We start from the raw sequence: 6,056 nt of genomic DNA, 5'->3' as shown, positions 1-6,056 counted from the left end.
GAGCAACATTTTAGTTTAGATGCTTACAGAGTTAGATTGACATAAGCTACCTTGTATCGACCTAACTTTGTAGACCAGGCCCAAGTATCTTGAACATCTGGCCCTTAGACACTACAGTGATAGGCATCTCTAAAAATACCTAGTTACTGGAACTGTAAGAAAATACTATCAGCCTTTTGTTTGTCAAAATATTTCAAAAGAATGACAATATCAAAATAATCACAGAATGCAGTCTTCATTTTTTCCTAAAAATGAATAAAAGTGGTCCAAAAGAAATGCGTATACATCAAACACAGAGCTATTCAGGAGAATGGAGGTAGGTTGGAGACAATGACTATATCTCACCTCTCTAGCTTTGTCTTTGCTACATTCTATCATGTTAGAACACAATGGTGTAGAGGTGAGTTAGCTAATGCATTGTTAACATGATGTGTCAGTCCAGTTTAGCAAGGACAAGTGAGCATTGGGTCAGCTAATCCTACTTAAGCCCTGGTCGCAGTTATATTTTTGCTTCATCAATGCTGAATCCTGAAGGCCAAGTTTACACAAAGTAATGTATGCTACAAAATGTGAGGTTTTCATATGCCCTTTCTGGCAAGAACTTGTATTGTCTATAACATGCCAGCAACTCTTCTGAGAAGACGACTTCATACTACATGTTTAACTATTCACATAACAGCAATTCACAGGGCCTGGAACATTCTTCTAGAATGTAGTGGTCTTTATTTGGTAACTTGCTATACAGTATCTCAGTAAGCAACTAGGACAAAGCTGGCCATCTCAGAGTAATCTTCTAGCAGGACTTCAGTGCTAGGAGAAAAGAGAAACTGTGAACATCGGGGTTCCAGTCTTGGTCCCCTAATACAAAGCAGCCATCTGCACTTGCTACCGAGATAGGGCTGCCTTCCCAAGACTACCTCCTGCTCCTCTGTAAAACAAAGTCTGTGCATTTCTCTCTGAGACAGAATGAGAATGAAGCCCTCAGATGGCTGAGGAACAAACAGCTTGGATCCTTTCCTTTTCAGAGCAGAGGGAGAGGATTATGCCCCCTTTACCAGCTAATTTCTGACTCATATGCAGGTCTGTGCAGTGGCGCTGGAACCCTTTTAATAGTGGCGCTGCTGAAAGCAAGCCCCTTTACCCTTGTCCATACCTGCCCTGCCCCAGCTGGGGCAGGAAGCAGTGCCATGTCTCTGGGAGGGGGGGGATCTGGAACAGAGCCCCAGGCTTGGGGCCCACAGCCAGGACCCCGCGTGTGGGGCCAGTAGCAGAGCCCTGGCCATGGGGCCAGCGGCTGGGTCCCCGTGAGTGGGGGGCTGGGTGTGGGGTCCCAGGCATGGGGCCAGTGCCCCAAGGGTAGAGCCCTGGGTGTGGGGCCAGTGGCCAGGACCTGAGCCCTGGGTGCAGGGCCAGGGGTTGGGACCTAGGACTGGTGGCTTGGGATAGAGGCCTGGGTGTGGGGCCATCATCTTTGTTCATTAATAGCCTTGGCAAGACATGTTATTTGTATCACATCATAGCTGTGTAGACCACCGTACTTGGGACAGCAAAATATTATTAAAGCATAACTGTAGGTGCTTGTATTATGGGAACACCACAGAAAGTTAGCTTTGTTTAACCAAGCCCCATTTACCCCTTACTTTCCCCCATATAATTCCAAAGCAAGAACTAGACCAATATGTAATTCAACACAACTGAAGTAGTTTGGTACCCTCCTACTTTAGATCGCCATACTACCAGAGTTCCAATCAGCAGCACTAGAACTGGATACTCTCACTTTAAAAAGGTGGATGGGGTAGAGGGGAAATGTTCTCTGTCAAAGGGCTCCACCTAGGGAATAAGTACATGACTTATGAGGAGAGGCTGAGGGAGCTGGGATTGTTTAGTCTGGAGAAGAGAAGAATGAGGGGGGATTTGATAGCTGCTTTCAACTACCTGAAAGGGGGTTTCAAAGAGGATGGCTCTAGACTGTTCTCAATCGTAGCAGATGACAGAACGAGGAGTAATGGTCTCAAGTTGCAATGGGGGAGGTTTAGATTGGATATTAGGAAAAACTTTCACTAAGAGGGTGGTGAAACACTGGAATGCGTTACCTAGGGAGGTGGTAGAATCTCCTTCCTTAGAGGTTTTTAAGGTCAGGCTTGACAAAGCCCTAGCTGGGATGATTTAACTGGGACTTGGTCCTGCTTTGAGCAGGGGGTTGGACTAGATGACCTTCTGGGGTCCCTTCCAACCCTGATATTCTATGATTCTAAGTTTTCCTCCCTTCTTCTGACTCTCAGGACAGTCCAAGGTGCATCTACTTGCAAGGGCTGCTGGGAAGCGGGGGGCTTGATGGGAGTTAGATCTTCATGATGGTGGTCAGGTAGGGAGTTGTGTGATTGGCATAGGGTTCTGTTCTATTGATTATTGGGGGTAGCTGCTGTTTAATGCCATTTATGTTTTTGTAACAGGTAGTGGGGTGCCTAGAACCTTGCCAAAATAAAAAAATTAAATAAACATTCATAAAAACTGATGAGTCTGAATACACAGATCTAACAGCAACAATTGCAAAGTCATACAAAAAAAAGTTGAGGGGCAATGCAGAGTTCCTTGGTGCATAATGTATTCCAGCTGTTCAACTTGCAACATCCCAAGCAAAGGCCCGATAAGGTTAGTTATAGACATCTGCTGAAAAACACCACTACCATTAGAATATGGATCACTGAAGTAAAACCTGCTCTAAACCAACTAATAAACTTATGGATGCAGATATTTTCTCTACAGCTATACAGAATATAATTACTTCCCCACTGTTTACGCATCCCAGGATATTGGCCTTGAACCTAATTTATCCAAGATAGAGTTAACCAATAGGGACACCAAGGCCCAGGGTAACACCAAGGCCCAGGTAAACAACTGTATTTCTGCATGTTTATGCAAGATTGCCTATATTAGTGTAACTGCCTTCAAATAGCCCCGAGTGAGGAAAAGCTGAATTTTATAATTGATGTATCCAGTCTTGCTTACCTGTAAATAATTCAAGTGCTGAAAAGTTTGATGATGCTGAGCAAGCCTTGGGAAATTTTGAACGAATTTGAAGGAATTCCATTGGAGATTTCAGCTTCATTAAGACAGACATGGTTTTTCATTTCAGCAAAGGTTCAATCAACAAATAAAGCCCTAATCAAATTTGAGCTTGAAATTAAAGATTGGCTGACTATCCCTTGATGTTACTATACTGTAATAAAAGAAACAGAAGATAATCTGTATGGGGGAGACATCCGGATATTAAGGACAAATAGACAATGATTATTAAGATTTTTGTATCTCAGAGTTGCAAATATAAAGCTTTAGTCAGCTTCAATTGCCACCTTTCTTTGCCCGGTTCTTATCATTTTCTGTTATTGAAAGGGAAGAAAGATACTGTACATTAGGGTAAGTAGCTTTTCTAGGAATGTATATAAACATTTGTTTTAATGCACACAGACTATATGCAAGTGCCTTCAGTCAAATACTTCATAGTTTATAGTCTTCAATCTATTCCTAGTAAACTAGTATTTATAACAAGTACTTAGAAGGAACACCATGGCACTACAGTACTATTTAATGTTCTTTGCATAGAATAGTCAAGGCTCTTTCCCATTGTCATTTATTAAATGTTTCCCAGCCAAATTTGTAAAAATGAACAAATGGAAAGTTCTTTCCAGTCAGACTTCAGAGTGCTGTAAAGCCAGCTTCTCTATGAAGATGGCTGGTGCCTTTACTGCCCTCTGCTGGTACATACCAAAAGTGCTCCCTCTTCAAAACAGCTATAATATTTTTGTATGCAGTTTTCAGAGTAGCAGCCGTGTTAGTCTGTATTCGCAAAAAGAAAAGGAGTACTTGTGGCACCTTAGAGACTAAAATTTATTTGCGCATAAGCTTTCGTGAGCTACAGCTCACTTCATCGGATGCATTTGGTGGAAAATACAGTGGGGAGATTTATATACACATACACACAGAACATGAAACAATGGGTTTTATCAACACTCTTACAGTGTGTATGATAAAACCCATTGTTTCATGTTCTCTGTGTGTGTGTGTGTGTGTATATAAATCTCCCCACTGTATTTTCCACCAAATGCATCCGATGAAATGAGCTGTAGCTTACGAAAGCTTATGCGCAAATAAATTTGTTAGTCTCTAAGGTGCCATAAGTACTCCTTTTCTTTTTGTATGCAGTGTAATTGTAGCCTTGTCAGTCCTAGGTCAGTTTTGTTATTGGCAGTCCCAGACCTGATGAACACCACAGTCTGAACAAATATTTTAAAGGAAAAAAAGATGTGCAAATATTAGTACAATCAAGAATTACATATCTTAATTAAAGTCAAGGCTGAGTAGATTCCCAAATAAATCACCAAATAAAGCCCCCCTTGCTCGGGGGCCTTTTAGCAGGTCCTGACCACTGCCCACATTCTCCACCAAGTGTTGCGGAGCCAGTGCCCCTACACCCATCCCCCTGGGGGAGGGGTAAGGGCCCGGTAGACCCACAGTTAAGTCAATATGGTTGCGCTCAGCCACAAGTCTGCATAGTCAAATGGCCAGAGTCAACAGAACTCCCCTTGAATTTGGGAAAGCACGACCCAATGGCCAGAGTCAATGGGATTCCCCTTGTCTGCAGGGGAGTGTGACCCAATGGCCAGAGTCAATGGAAGGTGGGCTTGGTGGGCTGCCCTGCACCCCAAAAAGCAGGGACAGCTGGGCAGGAGGACCCAGGCCCTCCCTGCTCTACAAGGTCCCAGTCCATGGCTCTGGTAGTGGCAATGGAGTTTGCTAGAAAGCTGGTGGGGGCCACCCACAATATGCCAACTGCTTCAGGGACACTGACTAGTCCCTCCCTGGGCTGCTTCTTACCATGGCTCCTATAGCTGAAGTCAGGGTGCCTTCGGTGATGATTGCAGTCTCTCTAAGGCATCAGCTGCTCCCTTGTCCAGGTACCTGGCTGCTCCTCAACTGGAGCTGGCAAGGTGCATCCTTCCTCCTCAACAGTCCACCCAGACTGAGTTAGGCTGCTCCCTTTTATACTGCAGCAGCAGTTGGAGCATGCCCAGCAGGGTCAAGGGGGCGTGGCTTCTGCTGCTAAGAGTGGTTCCTTAACCCCTTCTGCTCCAGTGTGGGGCCAGTACACCCCGTCGTAAGCCTCCATTACCTTAGTATCTGAGCACCTTAGTACTAGTCAGTGGAACTAGGGGTTGGCATTTAATATAAGCTTCCTGTTGATATTTGCAGCCTGGGTAGAATAAGCTCTCCTTAAAAAATCAAATACCAGTGTTTTTGCATACTGTATATGTGTACATGCATGTTTATACAATACAATTCCAACTGGGTTGTACTGTTCCTGGGTGTCATGTTTATACAGTCAAATTCCAACTGGGTTGTACAGTCCTGGGTTGTACTGTTCCTGGGTGATTCTGTGTGTTAGTTTCTACGTAAAATTTTTTACATACTAGATTCCAGCACTTAGCTGATTTTGCTAACTTTAGAATTATACAAACCATGCCCAGCCTGAAGTAAATGTCTCCATCTTCTATACATTAAAAACAATGGATGCACATAAAAGATTAACACATTACAGACATTCATTTAAAACTGAAAAGTGTATATAATAGCATTTATAAAACCTTTATCCATAAATATACATAGCCTAGCTCAGAATAAATAGGAAATTGCTTTTAGCGGCAGGAACTGTACATAACTTTTGTTGTTACTCTAGAGTTCCTATTGTGATTTTACATGAATTTGCTCTTGAAAGGGGTTTTTTGAGAACAGCAATTGGTGTACTCCATGCCACATAAAAGCCCCATCAATCTTGACTCAACTTGAGAAAAAATACTGGGCAGAATAAGCAAGGTCTGTGCTTGAGCTATGCAATGTTGAACGAATGGATAAAACTTTCATAAATGCCATTATATATACACAAGGCTTTGGTAATTTTATGAGTTGCCCAAAGCAAAAATTCTGAGCTGAATTATTCACTCAGGGCAGCATGAATTCTCTTCTCCCCTGGGAATCGATTTTCCAAGGTTTCCTCTAGG

General features: G+C 43.1%; 1 long non-coding RNA gene across 1 annotated transcript; it reads right to left on the bottom strand.

The window, feature by feature from the left end:
* Window positions 1–700: 700 nt before the first annotated feature.
* On the bottom strand, window positions 701–5,017 carry LOC119845058. The gene is made up of 3 exons (XR_005289495.2): window positions 4,876–5,017; window positions 3,010–3,220; window positions 701–810 (listed from the first exon to the last, which is right to left on the bottom strand). It is a non-coding gene; the product is annotated as an uncharacterized LOC119845058 (long non-coding RNA).
* Between the last annotated feature and the right edge of the window lie 1,039 nt (window positions 5,018–6,056).

This window comes from Dermochelys coriacea, chromosome 1, assembly GCF_009764565.3.
Source record: "Dermochelys coriacea isolate rDerCor1 chromosome 1, rDerCor1.pri.v4, whole genome shotgun sequence".
Lineage (NCBI taxonomy): Eukaryota > Metazoa > Chordata > Testudines > Dermochelyidae > Dermochelys > Dermochelys coriacea.
This window is presented reverse-complemented; position numbering and strand designations above follow the sequence as displayed.